The sequence below is a fragment of the Xenopus tropicalis genome, chromosome 5, assembly GCF_000004195.4.
Source record: "Xenopus tropicalis strain Nigerian chromosome 5, UCB_Xtro_10.0, whole genome shotgun sequence".
NCBI classification, from domain to species: Eukaryota; Metazoa; Chordata; class Amphibia; order Anura; family Pipidae; genus Xenopus; species Xenopus tropicalis.
Genome location: NC_030681.2, coordinates 151,085,595 through 151,110,955, shown reverse-complemented (window position 1 = coordinate 151,110,955; position 25,361 = coordinate 151,085,595). Strand labels below are relative to the sequence as shown.

The window sequence follows — 25,361 nt, the reverse complement described above, 5'->3', positions numbered from 1 at the left end:
ATTGGGGGCAGAACAGCCCTATTGGGTTTATTTAATGGTTAAATGATTCCCTTTTCTCTGTAATAATAAAACAGTACCTGTACTTGATCCCAACTAAGATATAATTACCCCTTATTGGGGGCAGAACAGCCCTATTGGGTTTATTCAATATTTAAATGGTTTTTAGTAGACTTAAGGTATGGAGATCCAAATTACAGAAAGATCCCTTATCTGGAAAACCCCAGGTCCTGAGCATTCTGGATAACAGGTCCCATACCTGTATATTATACATATATATACATATGTGAGTGGGAGCTGCCATACTGCTGTCACCTCCAATGTTTTCAATGGAAAATATTTTAGCTGCTGCTACTTTAAAGGGATGTCGCCATGACATAATTACCCCTTTAATAAGAATCTATGTCACTAACAGCACCTTGGGAGTTGGTATCCTACAATGGACTGAGCCTGATACTGTCATTTCATGCAGAATTAAGTCTAGAAAATGACAGACTCTTGCCAAGGAAACTGGCAGCTCAGTTCAGGAGTAATTACCCCCCTCCCATGTGATAGGGTGCCTGTAATAATACCATAGGGGCAGGTTTATACAGTGATGTTATAAGCGGGGCAATTACATTATCCATTTTTGTTCCTTTTCGGTGACGTTAGAAGCCCACAAATTTCGGTACTGTTCTGTTATGTTCTGTCACATTAGTAGTTAAGGTCACTGGATCTGCCATTTTCTGCCAGACACCCCCCCACTTCTCCAAGTAGGACAGACCGATTCTACCTGGACCCCCCCAGTAACTCACACCCACAGGGCTCTCCCCCCCCAGCAACTCACACCCACAGGGCTCCTCCCCCCCAGCATCTCACACCCACAGGGCTCCTCCCCCCCAGCATCTCACACCCACAGGGCTCCTCCCCCCAGCATCTCACACCCACAGGGCTCCTCCCCCCCAGCAACTCACACCCACAGGGCTCCCCCCCCAACAACTCACACCCACAGGGCTCCCCCCCCCAACAACTCACACCCACAGGGCTCCCCCCCCCCCAACAACTCACACCCACAGGGCTCCCCCTCCCAGCAACTCACACCCACAGGGCTCCCCCCTCCCAGCAACTCACACCCACAGGGCTCCCCCTCCCAGCAACTCACACCCACAGGGCTCCCCCTCCCAGCAACTCACACCCACAGGGCTCCCCCTCCCAGCAACTCACACCCACAGGGCTCCCCCTCCAGCAACTCACACCCACAGGGCTCTCCCCCCCAGCAACTCACACCCACAGGGCTCTCCCCCCCCCAGCAACTCACACCCACAGGGCTCTCCCCCCCAGCAACTCACACCCACAGGGCTCTCCCCCCCAGCAACTCACACCCACAGGGCTCCCCCCCCAGCAACTCACACTCACAGGCCTCCCCCCCCAGCAACTCAACCCACAGGGCTCCCCCCCAGCAACTCACACCCACAGGGCTCCCCCCCCCAGCAACTCACACCCACAGGGCTCCCCCCCCAGCAACTCACACCCACAGGGCTCCCCCCCCCCAGCAACTCACACCCACAGGGCTCCCCCCCCCCAGCAACTCACACCCACAGGCCTCCCCCCCCCGCAACCACCCACAGGCTCCCCCCACACCCACACAGGTCTCCCCCCCCCCAGCAACTCACACCCACAGGGCTCCCCCCCCCAGCAACTCACACCCACAGGGCTCCCCCCCCCAGCAACTCACACCCACAGGCCTCCCCCCCCCAGCAACTCACACCCACAGGCCTCCCCCCCCCCCAGCAACTCACACCCACAGGGCTCCCCCCCCCCAGCAACTCACACCCACAGGGCTCCCCCCCCAGCAACTCACACCCACAGGGCTCCCCCCCCAGCAACTCACACCCACAGGGCTCCCCCCCCCAGCAACTCACACCCACAGGGCTCCCCCCCCCAGCAACTCACACCCACAGGGCTCCCCCCCCCCAGCCAACTCACACCCACAGGGCTCCCCCCACCAGCAACTCACACCCACAGGGCTCCCCCCCCCCCAGCAACTCACACCCACAGGCCACGTTACAACTTGTGCATGACATTCCCATTGCTTATTACTATTATTACCTGTGCCGCTCAGGTGCGTCGCTCGCTGCTCAGAGGCGGCTAATGGGTTAAACACAAAACAAACTGTACTGGACTCGCTGGTTCCCAGTGTATATTCCCATAAAGCACCTTCAAAGCCTGCCACTGGGGAACGCTATTCATGTCGGGCCAATAACATTCCGCATTGCATGGAATACAATAAAAGATGTTAAACACACAGTGGGTCGGGGGGGGGTAATGTTTCCCTCGCTCTGCCCTCGGGGCAAATCTCCTGCTATTTGTCCCTGTCTGACAGTGATATTTATTGTACAAACAGCATTACGGGGTTACAGCGCTGAACTGTACATTTCTGCATTGTGCGCAACATCTCTCCCATCTGTATGTATCGCCCGCAGACACCAAGGGTAACTTGCCCCTATTCCTGTAGCCCAGGGCTGCTGATTGAGGTGAGGGGGCAAATGAGAAGTAAATGTATTGCCCCCAGCTGCAAACTGCCCCGCAATGATAAATCTCAGCTCCCCGTTATGGAGAATTATTACTCGCCCAGTGACACCTATTGGCTATGGATGGATCCCACGTAATTCAATGCAAATAATTCCGATTTCTAGTAAATGTTCCGAAAATTGTATCTGGTAGAACAAGAGATGGATATCCAGTTATTATAGCTTGGGGAAAGGGCCGTTACAGTCAGAATTGCTATTACACGAGGCTGGATTATATTAGCTGCAATACATTAGTTGGTTTATATCAGCTATATATTATATATTAGCCTGGATACAAAAACCTTTGTATAGACAAAGAGTCAGACTTTGCCCAACCCTAAAGGCGGCCATACACGGGCCGATTGTAGCTGCTGATATGGGCCCCTTAGACTGATTCGGCAGCTTATCGGCCCGTGTAGGGGCACTACCGTCAGGCCTGCCCGACCTACATCTGGCCTGAAATTGACCAGATATCAAATCAGGCAGTTTAAAAATTTAGTCTGATCGGGGACCGCATTGGTTGATGGGGTCCCCGAACCGACAGCACCTATGCCTGTTGTTCTAATTTGATAGTTTGGCCCCAGGGCCAAACGACCGAATTAGCCTGAATTAGCCCAATATCGCCCGACTTCGCCAAGCAAGCGGATTTTAGCATGTATGGCCACCTTAACCGATCCTCTCAACCAGAACCCCACCCAACCTGGTGTACCCCCCCTTAGGGTCAGACTGGGGACCCCACCCAGGGACCCCGCACACCCTAAGGTGCCCCTGCCGACCGCGCCCCCTAACCCCCCCCCCAACAGGGGCCCCAGCCACTGTCCAACATTCTCCCCTGATTGCGCGTAAAAGAAACACGTTAGGGGAGGGACAACTGTGGGCGGGGGAGAGCCAACAGGGGTGGGGTTTTTTTCCAGGTGTACTGGTGGCCCAGTCCGGCCCTGGCTGCCATTAAAGGAACAGTTCAGTGTAAAAACAAAACTGGGTAAAATAGACAGACTGTGCAAAATAAAATATATTTCTAATATCGTTAGTTAGGCAAAAGTGTAATCTATAAAGGCTGGAGTGGGCAGATGTCTAACATAATAGCCAGAACACTACTTCCTGCTTTACAGCTCTCTAATTTCTTATTTAGTCAGTGACTTTAGGGGGGGGCCATATGGGACATAACTATCAGTTAGTTTGCTTTTAAATCAGACCTGCGGGCTCAAAAACTAACTGACAGTTATGTCCCATATGGCCCCCCCGTAAAGCCACTGACTAACTACAGAGCTCCTTTATTCAACTGTTAACTGTTGTTTGTTATTGTAGTATTAATTATTACTGCTCAGTAACCCATTACTGGCACTTTTGTAATTTTTAATATGTTTATACCCACGTGTGAATAGCATGACGGAGCTTTGATGGGTGATAGAGCTCCTGTAGCTGCCGAGCAGCGCTGAACTCCAGCAACTCCATACAGAACGATGGCGTTTGACAGATAAAAGAAGTAGAACACATTCTGACAAACTGACCTGGGTATCAGCTCTGATAAATGAATTCATTTGGTAAAAAGTATCCTGTTTATAAAAACTCTGCCGCTGTTTGTCTATACGTTGAGGGGATGAGCCAATGAGGCAGTTCCAGGCCATTGCAGACTCCTCTGTCCACTTACGGGAGACGTTTGTGTTCCGTCTGGGAGCCTTTTGGTCAATACAACATCAAAAACAGTTCATCTTCCCGTAAGTGGGGCGTGGCCCTTATTGTTCTGATACGGAAATAAATTCACCTGCAGATCGAAATTGCTAAAAGGACTTACTCAGCTCCCTAATGGACCCAATTATCTGGACTTTCTGAAGTGGTTAACAGAAAAAGCAGCCTAATCATTTAGAGTTCCTGTAGTATTCGCCGAACCTCCAGAGACCTTAATTAGAACAGTTTCAGGCAAGAACAAATCACTTGTAACCGCACGGAATATGCCAACAGGTGCCCGCTCACTAGTTTTATTTGGGCGCCGCCCAACAACAGGCCCGAACTGCAGGGATACGGCCATAATGTGTATGGGGCACTTTTATCTCTAAATGACACTGTTACACAGCAAATAATTCCCTCTGCCATTTAACCTTTTATTCTTGTACCAACAAATGTATTTGTAGCTGTAATATTGGTGTGTAGGCGCCATCTCAGTGTCTTGTGCCTGAGTCTGAGCTTTCAGCCAGCGCTACACATTAGAACTGCTTTCAGCTAACCTATTGTTTCTCCTACTCCCATGTAACTGGAGGAGTCCCAAGCCGGACTTGGATTTCTTACTATTGAGTGCTATTCTGATACCTACTGGGAGCTGCTATCTTGCTCCCTTCCCATTGTTCTGCTGATTGGCTGCTGGGGGTGAGGGGGGGGGGGGGATATCACTCCAACTTGCAGCGCAGCAGTAAAGTGTGCCTGAGTCTGAGCTTTCAGCCAGCGCTACACATTAGAACTGCTTTCAGCTAACCTATTGTTTCTCCTACTCCCATGTAACTGGAGGAGTCCCAAGCCGGACTTGGATTTCTTACTATTGAGTGCTATTCTGATACCTACTGGGAGCTGCTATCTTGCTCCCTTCCCATTGTTCTGCTGATCGGCTGCTGGGGGTGAGGGGGGGGGTATCACTCCAACTTGCAGCGCAGCAGTAAAGTGTGCCTGAGTCTGAGCTTTCAGCCAGCGCTACACATTAGAACTGCTTTCAGCTAACCTATTGTTTCTCCTACTCCCATGTAACTGGAGGAGTCCCAAGCCGGACTTGGATTTCTTACTATTGAGTGCTATTCTGATACCTACTGGGAGCTGCTATCTTGCTCCCTTCCCATTGGAAATGAAGAATATGGCTATCCCCATGGGAAAAACAGATTACAATGCAGGATTCTGCTGGGTAATGTTACCAAATGTGCCCTATTTATATAGTATATACTGTAATTATAATTCCCCCAATACATACCCCAAAAGTGTGAATTGTTGGGTACCAAAGGCCTGTTTGCAAATCAGTGCTCCAACATGGCCACTCTCTTGGCTCGGCCAACTGGAGAGAGCGTTTGACAGGTTTGGTAGACACATAACTTGGCTCTGAATGGCCCGGTTACATTCTCCAGTTATTTAACACGGACAGCTGTTTGTTTGAACTCCAACAGGAAACCTTAATGAGGGAAGAGATTTTGGCACTGGATGTTGCTTGTTATCGGGTCCAACACTGCATTCCATTCAAAGCTGGTAACCCAGATACCCGGTGCTACAAGAAAAAAAGTAAGGCCTTCGGTACAAGCTGGCTGGCTATAGAACAGTCTGGATGGGACCCAAAGCTGAAGGAGCCAATGCCATCAACTGACTGATAGGAGAGGTGCCACCTCTAGCTGGGAATGTAGCTGCGGCTCAGTAAGAAGCCAACTATACACTGGAAGCAAGTAGCTTTGTGTGAGGGAGACAATCAGTAATTATGAGTGATTATGAGTTAATTGTACAGCCTCACCAATTTATTGGGGTTTTGTAAAATGACCAGACTGTGGCATGGGAAAGTCTACAGATGCACACACCATTGCTACTACTGCAGATTTCTAGGTGGACATAAACGGGCAGATTTCAGCTGCAGATTCTGGTCCTTCAGACCTATTCCCTATTGGACCAATATCGGGCCTAAAAGGTTTGATTTCCCCGTTGGATTGGGGACCGCATTGGCTTGTTCATGCTGCCCCAGATCTGACGGCTCCTACCTTTAGGCACCCATATGGGGAGAAGATCCGCTTGCTTGGAGACCTCGCCGAATCTTCCTGTGTATGGGCACCATACACGGGCCAATTGTAGCTGCCGATATGGGTCCCTTAGACCAATTGGGCAGCTTATTGGCCCGTGTAGGGGCAGGAATGAGGGGCCTGCCAACCAACATCTGGCCTGAAATTGGGCAGATATTGATCGGGCAGGTTAAAAGATTTAGTCGGATCGGGGACCGCATCGGCTCACTGATGTGGTCCCCGAACCGACTGCCCCATTGACGCCATTATAATTCGATCCTTTGGCCCCAAGGCCAAACAATCGAATTAGCCTACATTTTCCCAATATTGCCCACCCATAGGTGGGGATATCGGAAGATCAGCTCGCTTGGCGACCTGGCCTAGCAAGTGGATCTTCACATGTATGGCCACCTTTAGTCATTAAGCCTTTGTAACACTGCGCAAGTTTCCTGGCAAAGGTGATTTAAGCTGTTCTGACACCATAGGAACAGCACCCGGCTCCCACATACAGACACCCTGACCAGTCGCTCAGGCACCCTCTCCTACCTATCCGGAGGGTCCAAGAACTTGGCAAGGGGGGTCATATTAGTAATAGATGCTGTATGCTTTATAAGTGCATGAAACTTCTTCTGTGGGTGCCTCTTTGCTGCCCATGTAGAGTTTGAGGCCAAGTGGCCACCATGCTTTGTGCCGGCCAAATGTAACAAGGAGCCCTAAGTGAAGAAACACACACATGCAGGTGTATTTAGAGTAAGGATGCACCGAATACAGGATCTGGTTTGGGATTCGGCCAAGATTCGGTCTTCTTCAGCGGGATTCGGATCAGCCCAATCCATGGTCCTGGCCAAACCGAATCCCAATCCGTAAAATCATGTGACTTTTTGTCACATAAACGCCAAATCTTTCATGAAGGATTTAGGGTTCGGCCAAATCCAAAAATAGTGGATTCGATGCACCCCTAATTTAGAGATACTTTTATTAAGGTCAAAAAGACTGTGTGACGCCATCCAATATATATTGGAGAGGGGCAGCGAGACTACATTTTATAAGAGCATTACATACATGGGACACCAACGCTTGCCAAGCAACTAACCAACCTGATCTGATGCCCTAAAGGCCCCCCCACACTAGTACACACCCTGCTTGCCCTCAACGTAACGGCACAATCTTTCTCCAACACCTACAGAATAAGTCACGAAATGCTCCAGACACCTACGCCAGAAGCCAACGTCACAAGCAAAAACACCTTCAGACATTACAGTAGAGCAGCCTTGATAAAGTGAGCCTGGGTAAGAAGCAAACTTGGCTATTATAAAGCCTTACTTATATATATTTGTTGAGTTTGTTGGAGAGTTAAATGATACGGAAAATCTCCCATAATCGAGGTGAGGTTTACAAAGATTAAGTCCACAAAGGAGTCACGGCAGCGCTCCATCGTCAGCCTTTCATGTTCTACATGCTCCACTAAGAGTAAAAAGGTGTCGCCGGGCTGAACGCTTTCAGGGGATTTCTAAGCTCTCCTGGGGTTGCTATGGGGGCCATTGCCTCTAACAGACAGAAATACCAAAGGGAGCAAAGCAAACTAAAAGGTACAAAGGTTTATCCAAACCACCTTCCCAAGCTAATGAGAGGCCACAGGACTGACTGCACATCTCAATCCTGAGGGCAACTTGTCCGACAGGTCTGGCACCGACAGGTAACAAACACCTCCATGACAGCGCAAACCTCCGCTTATTAGAGATCTTTCTAGAAAACAGGGTTTACTTGGATCTCTGAGTTTCAGCATCTGTGTTTCTACCCACAGACAGTAAGAGACACCATAAAGGGTATTTAGTGAAACCAACACTCTAATTATAACCAAAATTCCTTATTTATACAATGGAAAATGTGCTATTAAGACAGATCAAGACAGACCATGGGCCCAAAAGGCAGAGCAAGGTATATCATGGGCACAAAAGGCAGACCAAGTGAGAGAGAAGATGTGCTCTGATCCAAAAGTCTGCAACTTCCAAGAGTCCCCTTTGCTGAGACAATCCTTAATGGCACAAAAGGCAGACCAAGGTAGACTATGGGCACAAATGCAGATCAAGGTAGACCATGGCCACAAAAGGCAGAGCAAGGTAGACTATGGGCACAAAAGGCAGATCAAGGTAGACCATGGTCACAAAAGGCAGATCAAGGTAGACCATGGCCACAAAAGGCAGACCAAGGTAGACTATGGCCACAAAAGGCAGATCAAGGTAGACCATGGCCACAAAAGGCAGAGCAAGGTAGACTATGGGCACAAAAGGCAGATCAAGGTAGACCATGGTCACAAAAGGCAGATCAAGGTAGACCATGGCCACAAAAGGCAGATCAAGGTAGACCATGGCCACAAAAGGCAGATCAAGGTAGACCGTGGGCACAAAAGGCAGATCAAGGTAGACTATGGGCACAAAAGGCAGATCAAGGTAGACTATGGCCACAAAAGGCAGACCAAGGTAGACTATGGGCACAAAAGGCAGATCAAGGTAGACCATGGCCACAAAAGGCAGATCAAGGTTGACCATGGCCACAAAAGGCAGATCAAGGTAGACCGTGGGCACAAAAGGCAGATCAAGGTAGACTATGGCCACAAAAGGCAGACCAAGGTAGACTATGGGCACAAAAGGCAGATCAAGGTAGACCATGGCCACAAAAGGCAGATCAAGGTTGACCATGGCCACAAAAGGCAGATCAAGGTAGACCGTGGGCACAAAAGGCAGATCAAGGTAGACCGTGGGCACAAAAGGCAGATCAAGGTAGACCATGGGCACAAAAGGCAGATCAAGGTAGACTATGGGCACAAACGACAGATCAAGGTAGACCATGGGCACAACAGGCAGATCAAGGTAGACCATGGGCACAAAAGGCAGATCAAGGTAGACCATGGCCACAAAAGGTATATCAAGGTAGACCATGGCCACAAAAGGCAGATCAAGGTAGACCATGGGCACAAAAGGCAGATCAAGGTAGACCATGGGCACAAAAGGCAGAGCAAGGTAGACCATGGGCACAAAAGGCAGAGCAAAGTAGACCATGGGCACAAAAGGCAAAGCAAGGTAGACCATGGGCACAAAAGGCAGAGCAAGGTAGACCATGAGCACAAAAGGCAGAGCAAGGTAGACCATGGGCACAAAAGGCAGAGCAAAGTAGACCATGGGCACAAAAGGCAAAGCAAGGTAGACCATGGGCACAAAAGGCAGAGCAAGTTAGACCATGAGCACAAAAGGCAGAGCAAGGTAGACCATGAGCACAAAAGGCAGAGCAAGTTAGACCATGAGCACAAAAGGCAAAGCAAGGTAGACCATGGGCACAAAAGGCAGAGCAAGTTAGACCATGAGCACAAAAGGCAGAGCAAGTTAGACCATGAGCACAAAAGGCAGAGCAAGGTAGACCATGGGCACAAAAGGCAGAGCAAGGTAGACCATGGGCACAAAAGGCAGAGCAAGGTAGACCATGGGCACAAAAGGCAGAGCAAGGTAGACCATGGGCACAAAAGGCAGATCAAGTTAGACTATGGGCACAAAAGGCAGACCAAGGTAGACCATTGCCACATGGGCAGACCAAGTGAGAGAGAAGATGTGCTCACAGCAAGTCTATCTTGAGCATCAGTACCTTGGGGTGGATTTCAATTTCCTACAAAATTGCTAAAACAAACAGTGGAAGATCTGTATGGCACCACATAAACCCTAAAGGCGGGTACTATGGGGCAATGAAGCTTTAACAGCTGCCAGTGTCTTCCCTACTAGAGCCTAAAGGTGGCCACAAAAGCTGCTGACTTTGAAGTTTATCAGTCATTGTATGGAGCCCTCAGATGGGTTTACCTGACTGATCTTTTGACAGATATCAACTGGGCAAGTTTAAAAATCCCGTCAGGACCAGGAGCACATTGGCACATTGATGTAGTCCTTGCTCCAATGGCATCTCTACTGGAAATTTATTTTTTGACCGTTTGAAAGGGGACTGAATGAACAGATCAATATCATCCACCTTAAGGTGAGAAAAGACCTTTATGGCCACCTTAATACATCCAACTACAGACAAAGTCAGTTCATTATTGCCATTCTGAGCAAATACAGCATACTAGGATTTATTGATCAGCTTGAAATTGTTATTGGCTGGGCAACATGAATGACATCTCAGACGGCCTATTGTACAAGGAAAAGGGATCATGCAGAGACGTTGGGCTTGGCACCTCTGTGAAAGTGCTTGATGTCTATCAAGGCCAAGATGGCCTTTCTAAATAAAAAAAAAAGACCCTTTTTGGCAGCACTGGACCCGATGCATAACCCCATTAACAGACACAAGAGTCCATTGCTGAAAGACTAAGTACCCCTGAAGGTCAGTGAGTTCCAGATGGACCAGCACCAATCCCAGATCTCTCACTAGGGTTACATAATAGAAAAATGAGGGTTTAAAAAGTAACCGCCCCCCAACAAAAAAGTAAAACATTTAAAAAATTAAAAAATTCCTGGAAGTAATACAGCAACAAACAAGCAACTCTTCTTCAGTCTTAGTTCGTGCAGTTAAGGTTTATCAATCAAAGTCCCTAATTGGAGCTGTCAGGTAACTATCCATTAGGGATTGATGGATGGGAGTCAGTGACATCCCGCAGATTCGCCGCCAACCAGATCCGCTCGGCAACACATTTTGGGATGGTGGAAACAGGACGCCTATTGTGTGGCCCTATTGCACTAAACAAACAGCGACTGGTTGGCCGGGATACGGTACAGAAATCTATAGATACAGCCTAAAAACAAACGCAAGGTTACACAGCACCTTAGGCTACGGCTGCAGTTATAGGTGCTAAATCACTGCTTATTCACGTACTGTGTACAGCACATAGCAGGGGCAGCTGGATGGGACATTCCCATTGTATCTCAGGATAAAGCAAATGTGACCCAACAACTGACATATGGATATATTCCCAAGCCCACATAGACATTTCTGCATAATGACAACAATGGTTCCATATAACTTAACAGTTACAGGTATGGGATCTGTTATTCAGAATGCTCAGGACTTCTGGATAAGGGATCTTTCCATAATTTGAATCTCCATAAGCTAATAAACCCAATAGGGTTGTTCTGACCCCAATAAGGGGTAATTATATCTTAGTTGGGATCAAGTACAGGTACTGTTTTATTATTACAGAGAAAAGGGAATCATTTAACCATTAAATAAACCCAATAGGGTTGTTCTGACCCCAATAAGGGGTAATTATATCTTAGTTGGGATCAAGTACAGGTACTGTTTTATTATTACAGAGAAAAGGGAATCATTTAACCATGAAATAAACCCAATAGGGCTGTTCTGCCCCAATAAGGGGTAATTATATCTTAGTTGGGATCAAGTACAGGTACTGTTTTATTATTACAGAGAAAAGGGAATCATTTAACCATGAAATAAACCCAATAGGGCTGTTCTGCCCCCAATAAGGGGTAATTATATTTTAGTTGGGATCAAGTACAGGTACTGTTTTATTATTACAGAGAAAAGGGAATCATTTAACCATTAAATAAACCCAATAGGGCTGTTCTGCCCCAATAAGGGGTAATTATATCTTAGTTGGGATCAAGTACAGGTACTGTTTTATTATTACAGAGAAAAGGGAATCATTTAACCATTAAATAAACCCAATAGGGCTGTTCTGCCCCAATAAGGGGTAATTATATCTTAGTTGGGATCAAGTACAGGTACTGTTTTATTATTACAGAGAAAAGGGAATCATTTAACCATGAAATAAACCCAATAGGGCTGTTCTGCCCCAATAAGGGGTAATTATATCTTAGTTGGGATCAAGTACAGGTACTGTTTTATTATTACAGGGAAAAGGGAATCATTTAACCATTAAATAAACCCAATAGGACTGTTCTGCCCCCAATAAGGGGTAATTATATCTTAGTTGGGATCAAGTACAGGTACTGTTTTATTATTACAGGGAAAAGGGAATCATTTAACCATTAAATAAACCCAATAGGGCTGTTCTGCCCCCAATAAGGGGTAATTATATCTTAGTTGGGATCAAGTACAGGTACTGTTTTATTATTACAGGGAAAAGGGAATCATTTAACCATTAAATAAACCCAATAGGACTGTTCTTCCCATTTACAACATGATATTTACTGTACATTTACTGTCCTTATGCAAAGGTTTTCCATTTTGTATTTAGCAAATGTGCAACCTCCTTAACATGGATAAAGACTGCCCCCTTTGTCTCAGCCATTTTCATCAAATTCTCTGATTATCAGCATCACTGATTATAGAAAACAAGAGGAAATAGACAGTAAAGGCCCAACTGGACCAACCTGCCAAACCAGCATTTCTTAGCCCAGATCCGCCATGCACAGGTTAATGAAGCGCATCCATCATGCTTGGAGAATGAACAACTGAAAGGGGTCTATGTAATACAAACAAGCCTGCTGTAGGGCCACAGGGGGGTTATTTTATAAAGAGCCATATGCAATATACTGAACTGGATTTTGGAAGTGAGAGCGAGAAAATCAAATTGTTGAACACGTTAAGAAACAGAATTGTTGGTCCTCATTCACGTCCTGCTAAGTCTATCAGCTGGGTACCACTGTATATCACACAAGCACCATGAATATCCTGTAATTTATATACTTATAACACACAGTTTGGTCATTTCCCTATGGGACCAAACTGTAAATTATATCCTTATAAACGGTGCTTAGTGATGTCATTTCTGTCACATGACTCACTGAAACTTTGTCCCCCCCTGTTGTAAAATATGAGGATATTAGAAGTCACCTCGGAGTTTTATGACCTGTATATGGTCATGGAATACCTCTGTGACTTATAACATCCCTATATGTTACAATAGGGGGTATTTTATTCACTATATATTATAAGGAACTCCTCGGGGGCTTATAATATCCCTATATGTTACAATAGGGGGCACTTTATTCACTATATATTATAAGGAACCCCTCTGGGACTTATAATATCCCTATATGTTACAATAGGGGGTACTTTATTCACTATATATTATAAGGAACTCCTCTGGGACTTATAATATCCCTATATGTTACAATAGGGGGTACTTTATTCACTATATATTATAAGGAACTCCTCTGGGACTTATAATATCCCTATATGTTACAATAGGGGGTACTTTATTCACTATATATTATAAGGAACTCCTCGGGGGCTTATAATATCCCTATATGTTACAATAGGGGGTACTTTATTCACTATATATTATAAGGAACTCCTCTGGGACTTATAATATCCCTATATGTTACAATAGGGGGTACTTTATTCACTATATATTATAAGGAACCCCTCGGGGGCTTATAATATCCCTATATGTTACAATAGGGGGCACTTTATTCACTATATATTATAAGGAACTCCTCAGGGGCTTATAATATCCCTATATGTTACAATAGGGGGCACTTTATTCACTATATATTATAAGGAACTCCTCAGGGGCTTATAATATCCCTATATGTTACAATAGGGGGTACTTTATTCACTATATATTATAAGGAACCCCTCTGTGACTTATAATATCCCTATATGTTACAATAGGGGGTACTTTATTCACTATATATTATAAGGAACTCCTCGGGGGCTTATAATATCCCTATATGTTACAATAGGGGGTACTTTATTCACTATATATTATAAGGAACTCCTCTGGGACTTATAATATCCCTATATGTTACAATAGGGGGCACTTTATTCACTATATATTATAAGGAACTCCTTTGGGACTTATAATATCCCTATATGTTACAATAGGGGGTACTTTATTCACTATATATTATAAGGAACTCCTCGGGGGCTTATAATATCCCTATATGTTACAATAGGGGGTACTTTATTCACTATATATTATAAGGAACCCCTCTGTGACTTATAATATCCCTATATGTTACAATAGGGGGTACTTTATTCACTATATATTATAAGGAACTCCTCGGGGGCTTATAATATCCCTATATGTTACAATAGGGGGCACTTTATTCACTATATATTATAAGGAACCCCTCGGGGGCTTATAATATCCCTATATGTTACAATAGGGGGTACTTTATTCACTATATATTATAAGGAACTCCTCGGGGGCTTATAATATCCCTATATGTTACAATAGGGGGCACTTTATTCACTATATATTATAAGGAACCCCTCGGGGGCTTATAATATCCCTATATGTTACAATAGGGGGCACTTTATTCACTATATATTATAAGGAACTCCTCGGGGGCTTATAAAATATCCCTATATGTTACAATAGGGGGTACTTAATTCACTATATAGTGTCATCAATTCTAATTGGTGCTTAGATTTGTATTGCACGACTCACTGAAACTTGGGTATTATGATAAATTATGCACCTCCCCGTTGTAAAATAGGAGTATATTTAAAGTCACCTTGGAGTAAAACGACCTGTATAAAAGCCCTCAGCCCCATTACTTTATCTGGACATGGAACTCCTCTGTGACTTACTTATTCTACAACAGAGGATACATTATTCACTATATTATAGATCAGTGCTGTCCAACTGGCGACCCCCCTCTGTGTGGCCCCCCACCTGTCTGGCTGCTTTGATGGCTTACCTTTGTGTAAGCTTTAAATGGTATCAGTACTGTGATTAACTGGCCCCCTGCATGGTTCTCACCTCAGATTCAGGCTGTAATCAGGCTGTATTGTTTAAATATGTAATCCCCTGTGTTGTTCACACCTTTTAATCTCTGCATTGTTCACCCCCTGCAGTGTTCCCACCTCAGGCTCAGACTGTAATCACCCCCATTGTTCCCCTGTTCACACCTCAGGCTCAGGCTGTAATCACCCCCATTGTTCCCCTGTTCACACCTCAGGAGCAGTAGAAACCCACAAATAATCCCTGCACACTACAAAAAGAACATATACTGAGGTGGTACTGCAATTAAAAAGTTTTTTAATATATAGTTATTGTGCAGACTGTAGGAGCAGTGCCAGCATTGTGTCACTGTAGGCTGCCTGTGTGTGCCATACACACAGGCAGCATAGGGCAAGCAGAGTATGGCACACACAGGCAGGGTAGGGAAGGCAGAGTATGGCAAACACAGGCAGGGTAGGGAAGGCAGAGTATGGCACACACAGGCAGGGTAGGGAAGGCAGAGTATGGCAAACACAGGCAGGGTAGGGCAGGCAGAGTATGGCACACACAGGCCAAGTTTGGCACAAACCAGCCAAGAATGGCACACACAGTGAAAGTATGGCACACGCAGGCAGGGTAGGGAAGGCAGAGTATGGCACACACAGGCAGAGTAGGGCAAGCAGAGTATGGCACACACAGGCCAAGTATGACACAAACCAGCCAAGAATGGCACACACAGTGAAAGTATGGCACACAGGCAGGGTAGGGCAGGCAGAGTATGGCACACACAAAGGCAGGGTAGGACAGGCAGAGTATGGCACACAGGCAGGGTAGGGCAGGCAGAGTATGGCAGGTTTTTGCTGTACTACAACCATTAATATGGGTATGGTCATGTGATAACATGGGTGTGGTTTCAAGTGGGTGCGGTTTCAAAAAGGGGAGTGGTCAAAACTGGCTTCCATTATCGGCCCTCCACCACGTAGGTCGGAAAAATTCCGGCCCTCGGTACAACAGAAGTTGGACAGCACTGTTATAGATGTATATGTGTGTGTATATTTATATATATATATATACACACATACATACACTTTGTCTGAAGCATACATATGTACTAGATAGAAAACGGTCGATCACAATAAATGACACAAGCACACAGCCAATGAGAATTATGTACAAATGTATACTTATTGTACAGCGCTGCGGAATATGTTGGCGCTTTATAAATAAATGTTAATAATAATAATAATAAAGAAGGCTCAGTCATATAATCAACTCCTAATTCTGCCAAGAAATGCCATAAAGCTGCCCCGTTGTGCTGCGCCGCAGTTCCGCTTCCTGTTGGTCGGGCGACTGGAGGAAACAATTTAGTGCCGTTAAATCTCCGGCCGACACGGGAGGAAGACGTGCCGTTATCAGTTGTTATTTCAATGCTTTATTAGTAACCCAGCGGCTAGAATAGGGCACAGGGATAAACGGGTGGGATTTCCCCAGGGGGCATATAAGTATTATTATTACCAGACTTGGTCCTACAGATGCTTTTTATTTTAGTTCTAATGGTGACAAAGGTATTAATACTATTTTATTATTATTAATACTGTTTTTCAACAGTAGTACTTGGTGTAGTAATGACGTACTTCCTATCCTAGCCGTCAGAATACATGCTATTTATGCACAGCGACCCACAAATGGCAGCCAACCACATACACACATGCCTGCACACATACACACTGTATAACATGTATAATGTGTTTATATTCTGCCATTCTGTGGGTACAAAGAAGGACGGATCTCCATTAGGGTGAAGAGAAACTGGGACTACTTTTTTCATGGCTACTAAACTCCAGTATATACCCTGCCATAGACAATAATGAGAACTGCCTCTGCTAAACACACAGAGACAATTATCAGTAAATAATCAGCATTGTCTGTTTTAGTAGCCACGATAAGTAGCTGCTACTAGTAGCTCTGTGTGTCTTCACCCTTGTGATCTGTTCCAGGGGGGTCCGTTGTGCTAATGAAGTCTGGCAAGTCACCCACCCACACATGATCAGCCAGCTCAATAATACACAAAATATACAATAAAAAGCATTTCCCAGTGAGGCCCTGCAGGGATCAGCTGAGGTTGCCAGAGATGCCCTCCCTATAGCAGATTACCCAGATGGGCACTGCCCGCCTCTCCATTTGTACTCATGTTGCCCACAGATATTGCACTTAATCCAATGAGAGAGGTGTAAGTGGCGCAATGAGATTAGAGAAAGAAAACAGCAAGTTCACAAACGGGTCAGAAAGCAGAAGAGCAGGTTTCCCTTGCGAGGCGAGAGTGCCAGTTACCCACTGGGCATTTATATACTTCACTGGAGCAGAAAGCACATTCCGAACAAAGGCTGGCACAGTCCTGTCTCTGCACCCCTGCCCGTCCAACAGAGCTGAGCCAAGAAGCATGGGCACCCAAGGGCAGCAATGTACCCCCAGCAGGGCACATACAGGGGAACTCACTGGGTGCAGTGTATGCGGGGAAGCAGAGGGGCAGTTACGGGTAGGAATACAGTAGTGGGCACAGTTGGATTTCTACAATAAACCAGTTACACCAAATAAAGATATACTGAAATCCCACCCCATCATTCCCAGTAGCCGGCCTTATCTTGCTTACTTGACAGGATTAACAACGGATATCGACACATTCTACTGTGAGATTCAAAAACAAGGCCAAATACAGAAATTTGGGTAAAGGTCCCCATACTCGGGCCGATAGTAGCTGCTGATATGGGTCCCTTAAGGTGGCCATACACGTGGCGATCCGACGATGTTTCATACGACCATCGGTCGCACGAAACATCGTAAGATCCGCCACACACCATTCAGGGCTGAATCGGCAGGTAAGGAGGTAGAAACAATAGGATTTCTACCTCCTTCTGCCGATTCAGCTCTGAAGGGAGAATTTTGGTCAGGCGCCTTCTATGGCGCCCGATCAAAATTTTCAAACTTGTCCGATCGGCGAGTCGTCCGATATCGGCAGCTTCCTGCGATATCGGTCGACTCGCCGACATGCCATACACGCACCGATTATCGTACGAAACGAGGTTTCGTACGATAATATCGGTGCGTGTATGGCCACCTTAAGACTGATTCAGCAGCTTATTGGCCCGTGTATGGGCAGAAACGAGGGGCCTGGCCGACCGATATCTGGCCTGAAATTGGCCAGATATCAATCGGCCAGGTTAGAAAATTCAGTTGGATCGGGGACTGCATCGGCTCGTTGATACGGTCCCCGAACAGACTGCCCCATTGCCGCCAATATAATTCAATCGTTTGGCCCCAAATTAGCCTACACGCTCCCCGATATCGCCCACCCGTAGGTGGGGATATCGGGTGAAGATCCGTTCGCTTGGTGATCTCGCCAAACGAGCAAATCTCAACGTGTATGGGCACCTTAAGGAAAATATGAAGAAACAGAATTTTTTTTTTTTAATTCTACAGACCAGTATCTGACCATGCATTGCCCAACCGCACCCCAGCATGTAATGGACAGATATTGTGCATTTGGGCCAAATAACATTGTTCTGCTCAGAACCAAGTGGGCCTGAAGGTACGTAACAAGGAGCTACAGCTGCGCAATGTCCTTATCTGCCCACAACGGAGGGGTAAAGTCCTGTGTGTGCAGCTTGTTTGCAACTTAAAAATGGTTTGTTGCAAGCACAACTTGCCCTTTGCTGCCTTTGCACCCCCCCTGCCATCCAACAACCCCTGTACGTGTGGATTTCCATAGACCACAGAACCCCTAGAGGCCAAAAAATGCCAATATCTGTGCCCACGGTATCCTTAAGGGACTAGGCCTTCTTAGATGATTTGCAGTTGGCCCTCATGTTGTATTCTTTCTGGTTTTCTGACGATATCGTTTGTGTTCTGCGGCTTTCCAGTTTGGTATTAGAAAAGTTATCTGGTTGCTAGGGAATTACTTCCCCTGGTAACCAGGCAGTCGTTTTAAGAGCAGATGGAGATTGGTTATAGACAAAGTGGAAGCCTAGGCTGCTTTCTCCACACTGAGACCAGTGACCCTAGGAACCAGATAGATTTCTGATACAAATATCAATATAAAGCACTGTAATGGTTCATTCAATGGTTAACGGACTAGAATACTCTGATGGTAGTTAACCCCTGTGCTGCTGGTAGGCAGTAGGAGGCTCCTACGGGGCAGTACATCCAGCAGCACAGGGGTTATACTGCCTGTGAGACTGGGAGCCCAGGGGGAAGCGCTCATGATTTATCTTCTCCTCTCCGGCTCTTGTCGCTGGCGTTGGCTAAAAGCGCAGACTTGGCTGTAATGTGTCTCCATCGGAGAGCCGGCATTAGCCGCCCTAAACCACACTGCCTCCGCGTGAAAAATGGCTCCTGATTTGCTAATTAATCAGTCAAAAGAGGAATGACACGGCTCTCGGCTTGAGGGACCCCGCTGCGGAGGTAGCCCGGCCCTGTGATGAATGGTTTCCCAGCCAATTCATATATCAAGGAAACTTTGCTTTTTCTAACTAGTCTGCGGTGAAACCGCGCCGCGTCGTCTCTGTGCCCTGCGATTGTGCTGCCGGTGCGTTTCCCATTCATTCTGCAACATGTGTGTGTGTGTGATGTATATGTATGTATGTATGTATGTGTGTGTGTGTGTGTGTGTGTGTGTGTGTGTGTGATGTATGTGTGTGTATGTGTGCGCTTGCGTGTATTATTGTGTGACCAGAACGGCTTCTATACCGAGAATGGGCTAGCATGGATATAGGATTCTGTACTACGGCACACTGCAGGGACCATCAAATCATTGATATATATATTATACAGTTTGCTCTTTTCCCTATGGGACCAAGCTGTAAATTATATCCTTATAAACGGTGCTTAGTGATGTCATCAATTATAATCAGAGCTTAGTGATGTAATTTCTGCCACATGACTCATTAAAAATATATAATGTATATTATAATAAAGTACCCCCTGTTGTAAAATATGAGGATATTAGAAGTCACCTCGGAGTTCAACGGCCTGTATAAAAGAGCTCGGCTTCATCCTCAGCCTTCATCCTCGGGCCTTTATCTGGTCATGGAAGTCCAAGGTGACTTATAATATCCCTATATGTTACAATAGGGGGCACTTTATTCACTATATATTATAAGGAACTCCTCGGGTGCTTATAATATCCCTATATGTTACAATAGGGGGTACTTTATTCACTATATATTATAAGGAACTCCTCGGGGGCTTATAATATCCCTATATGTTACAATAGGGGGCACTTTATTCACTATATATTATAAGGAACTCCTTGGGGACTTATAATATCCCTATATGTTACAATAGGGGGTACTTTATTCACTATATATTATAAGGAACTCCTCGGGGGCTTATAATATCCCTATATGTTACAATAGGGGGCACTTTATTCACTATATATTATAAGGAACTCCTTGGGGACTTATAATATCCCTATATGTTACAATAGGGGGCACTTTATTCACTATATATTATAAGGAACTCCTCGGGGGCTTATAATATCCCTATATGTTACAATAGGGGGCACTTTATTCACTATATATTATAAGGAACTCCTCTGTGACTTATAATATCCCTATATGTTACAATAGGGGGTACTTTATTCACTATATATTATAAGGAACTCCTCGGGGACTTATAATATCCCTATATGTTACAATAGGGGGCACTTTATTCACTATATATTATAAGGAACTCCTCTGTGACTTATAATATCCCTATATGTTACAATAGGGGGTACTTTATTCACTATATATTATAAGGAACTCCTCTGTGACTTATAATATCCCTATATGTTACAATAGGGGGTACTTTATTCACTATATATTATAAGGAACTCCTCGGGGACTTATAATATCCCTATATGTTACAATAGGGGGCACTTTATTCACTATATATTATAAGGAACTCCTCGGGGGCTTATAATATCCCTATATGTTACAATAGGGGGCACTTTATTCACTATATATTATAAGGAACTCCTCGGGGGCTTATAATATCCCTATATGTTACAATAGGGGGTACTTTATTCACTACATTATATACAGGCCCAGACTGGCAATTTGTGGGTTCAGGCAAATGCCAGGGGGGCTGTAAGGTGCCACAGACAGTCACTATTTATTGGGTTGGGGGGGGGGGATGTTTGTGCCTCTGGGTACTGGGAATGCCAGGGGGGCTGTAAGGTGCCACAGACAGTCACTACTTATTGGGCTGGGGGGGCTGTTTGTGCCTCTGGGTACTGGGAATGCCAGGGGGGCTGTAAGGTGCCACAGACAGTCACTACTTATTGGGCTGGGGGGGGGGGGGCTGTTTGTGCCTCTGGGTACTGGGAATGCCAGGGGGGGCTGTAAGGTGCCACAGACACTCACTATTTATTGGGCTGGGGGGGGGGGGCTGTTTGTGCCTCTGGGTACTGGGGATGCCAGGGGGGCTGTAAGGTGCCACAGACAGTCACTATTTATTGGGCTGGGGGGGGGGGGCTGTTTGTGCCTCTGGGTACTGGGAATGCCAGGGGGGCTGTAAGGTGCCACAGACAGTCACTATTTATTGGGCTGGGGGGGGGGCTGTTTGTGCCTCTGGGTACTGGGAATGCCAGGGGGGCTGTAAGGTGCCACAGACAGTCACTACTTATTGGGCTGGGGGGGGTGTTTGTGCCTCTGGGTACTGGGAATGCCAGGGGGGCTGTAAGGTGCCACAGACAGTCACTATTTATTGGGCTGGGGGGCTGTTTGTGCCTCTGGGTACTGGGAATGCCAGGGGGGGGCTGTAAGGTGCCACAGACAGTCACTATTTATTGGGCTGGGGGGCTGTTTGTGCCTCTGGGTACTGGGAATGCCAGGGGGGCTGTAAGGTGCCACAGACAGTCACTATTTATTGGGCTGGGGGGGCTGTTTGTGCCTCTGGGTACTGGGAATGCCAGGGGGGCTGTAAGGTGCCACAGACAGTCACTATTTATTGGGCTGGGGGGCTGTTTGTGCCTCTGGGTACTGGGAATGCCAGGGGGGCTGTAAGGTGCCACAGAAAGTCACTATTTATTGGGCTGGGGGGCTGTTTGTGCCTCTGGGTACTGGGAATGCCAGGGGGGCTGTAAGGTGCCACAGACAGTCACTATTTATTGGGCTGGGGGGGCTGTTTGTGCCTCTGGGTACTGGGAATGCCAGGGGGCTGTAAGGTGCCACAGACAGTCACTATTTATTGGGCTGGGGGGGCTGTTTGTGCCTCTGGGTACTGGGAATGCCAGGGGGGCTGTAAGGTGCCACAGACAGTCATTATTTATTAGGCTGGGGGGGCTGTCAGGTATGTCCAGCAGGAGTGTGCAGCCCTCCCAGTTATAATGTGGAACAGTACAATGTTTCACCACTAGGCAGTGCTGTTCTCTATGTCCAAGGCCTTCCCTCAGCAAGGTGGGGCCATTACCTGTTCCTCTCCCAGTGATTAACCCTCTGCTATCCTGAATGTTAAAACTCTACTGTAATACCACAATGAAGCAGTAGATGGGGCAATGTAGCCGTCACATTTGCTAGACTCAATAGACCAGCCAGATATTTACAGAACAAGAGCATAATTATGTGTTTATGCACGAGGCAATGACCATGATCCTTAGTAAACACTTAGTGGCGGCACCGCTCCAGCTTTCCCCGGGTCAGGAGCAACCGCTGCAGCCAAAAACCTGATCAGGCACTCGGGGGCAGAAATCCCTGTAGGACTGGGACAATCTTTCCCCCATGATAAGGCCCATCAGGAAGCGCAGCTGGATGGGGGGGAAGGAAACGCCACGTTATAAAGAAGAAGAAAAATATTATGAGGGGAGAAGGCTTCCAGGAAGCAGGAGCAGATAGCGGCCAGATGGAGCTCTGGTCATCTTGCACCGCGTTCGGCCTCCGAGCAAAGACAAAACTTCTATTTATTTTGCTTTCCCAGAAAAACATATTTTTCTTTACTTGGATATCTGAAGGATTTCAGGTACAGGGACATATTCCTCTGGTTGTCTCAAGAGTCAGAACTAGAGAGCAGCAATTACCGTAGCAATTACATTCACGTAGAACTTTATAACCAATGAAAATGAGCAATAAATGGACGCTGGCAAGCTGCTTAGAATTAGATTTTCTTTCATTATACAAAAAAAGTGTTTGTGGGTGGTGTTACCCTGTATTGTGTCCTCCGTGCACAAAAAGGTCAGTCTGCTGCCCTCTAGGGGTGGCAAAGTAAATCAGCAGGGCTGGCACTGAGGCACCTCTGGCACTGACAGGGCACCGTCCCGCTAACGGCCAGTTCTATATCAGGGGAGGATTAGATCAGTGTCTGGGATGAGCGGAACTTGATGGCTGCCAATGGGAACATATGAGAGGGGCCGGGATTTCCCACTACATGGAAACTCTCACTGTGCCGCCACCGCTGTCTCTTGGACATGGGAAGTTAATGGTGATGAGATCTGTCTCTAAGAAACGCTTTGCTAAACAGTCAATGCCTCATTTTAATCAGCTTCCCATATACTAAACAAGAAGCCCCAAGTGCTTTATTTCTGGCTATGGGTTTGTCCTGGCACCCAACACACCTGCAGGGCGGCCCCACAGCTGCACCGGGACTGTGACCTCTAATCCTGTCTGTGCGTCCAAACATGACCAGGCACGCTCCCCTCTTACTGTCACTTCCCCTCTAACTGTCACTTCCTCACAATATGGCCCGGTGCCCCACCGCCAGCACAATACGGCTCCATGCCGTACTTGTACTTGATCCCAACTAAGATATAATTACCCCTTATTGGGGCAGAACAGCCCTATTGGGTTTATTTCATGGTTAAATGATTCCCTTTTCTCTGTAATAATAAAACAGTACCTGTACTTGATCCCAACTAAGATATAATTACCCCTTATTGGGGGCAGAACAGCCCTATTGGGTTTATTTCATGGTTAAATGATTCCCTTTTCTCTGTAATAATAAAACAGTACCTGTACTTGATCCCAACTAAGATATAATTACCCCTTATTGGGGGCAGAACAGCCCTATTGGGTTTATTTCATGGTTAAATGATTCCCTTTTCTCTGTAATAATAAAACAGTACCTGTACTTGATCCCAACTAAGATATAATTACCCCTTATTGGGGGCAGAACAGCCCTATTGGGTTTATTTCATGGTTAAATGATTCCCTTTTCTCTGTAATAATAAAACAGTACCTGTACTTGATCCCAACTAAGATATAATTACCCCTTATTGGGGCAGAACAGTCCTATTGGGTTTATTTAATGGTTAAATGATTCCCTTTTCTCTGTAATAATAAAACAGTACCTGTACTTGATCCCAACTAAGATATAATTACCCCTTATTGGGGCAGAACAGCCCTATTGGGTTTATTTAATGGTTAAATGATTCCCTTTTCTCTGTAATAATAAAACAGTACCTGTACTTGATCCCAACTAAGATATAATTACCCCTTATTGGGGGCAGAACAGCCCTATTGGGTTATTTAATGGTTAAATGATTCCCTTTTCTCTGTAATAATAAAACAGTACCTGTACTTGATCCCAACTAACCGGAAAACCCCAGGTTACCAGCATTCTGGATAACGGGTCCCATACCTGTACATGTAAATTGTGTGCACATAAGAAACTATACTTTCCCTGTGTATATGGAACAATATGGCAGCTCCCACTGATATAATATAAATGTGCATAGAAGGAATGTTCTGTGCAAACCTGAGGCCACGCCCGTGTACTTTAATGTCTATTTAAAGCGGAAAAGGGAAGATAAACACTTCCTAGGGTATATTTTTGCTTGATGTTTCTTATGAACGTGCAAGAGAAATGTAAGTGATAATATTTGTACAAGGAAGCTCTTCCCCCTGAGGAACCTGGGAGACACGAACATCTCAGGATGAAAGTGTTGGCCGAGGTGAAAAAACAGCAAAAAAAAAAAGGGGATGATATTTAAAAGAATACAAGAAATGGAGGGGAAACAAAACAACTGCAGTCACTGATGGAGAAGCGGATGGAAGAAGAGACTGCTCTAATTGGGGAAAAGAACAAAGACTTCAGCTTGTGATCACCCAGTATGAGGGGCGCCGGCGGGTGCCTCAGTCTGGCTTTTGCTAGTGCTGATATATATATATATGCACCCATGCCCCTTACCCAATGCCCAGAGGGATGCGGTGAGCTCTGACCAGGCAGAAACCATTCTATGCTTTGTGCCAAAACTCTGCCTCAAATTATACAGGTCTCTGGGAAATTCTATCACATTGCGCATCCGGCACATAGCGACACTGACACACGTCATGGGCTTGGAACACAGTCAATTGCTTTTTCCAGCATTAAAACTGCAATCATGTGGTTACCCCAACTCTGCCTACAGGGGGCCAAAGCAATCTCATACCATTTGCAGGGGGATACATAACACTGGTACAGTCCTGCAATAGCTGG

At 46.1% G+C, this 25,361-nt stretch overlaps 1 protein-coding gene across 2 annotated transcripts in view; it reads right to left on the bottom strand.

Annotated features, from left to right (window-relative positions):
• The window catches only part of pinx1 (PIN2 (TERF1) interacting telomerase inhibitor 1), an 89,274-nt gene that overhangs the window by 46,962 nt on the left and 16,951 nt on the right, over positions 1-25,361 (bottom strand).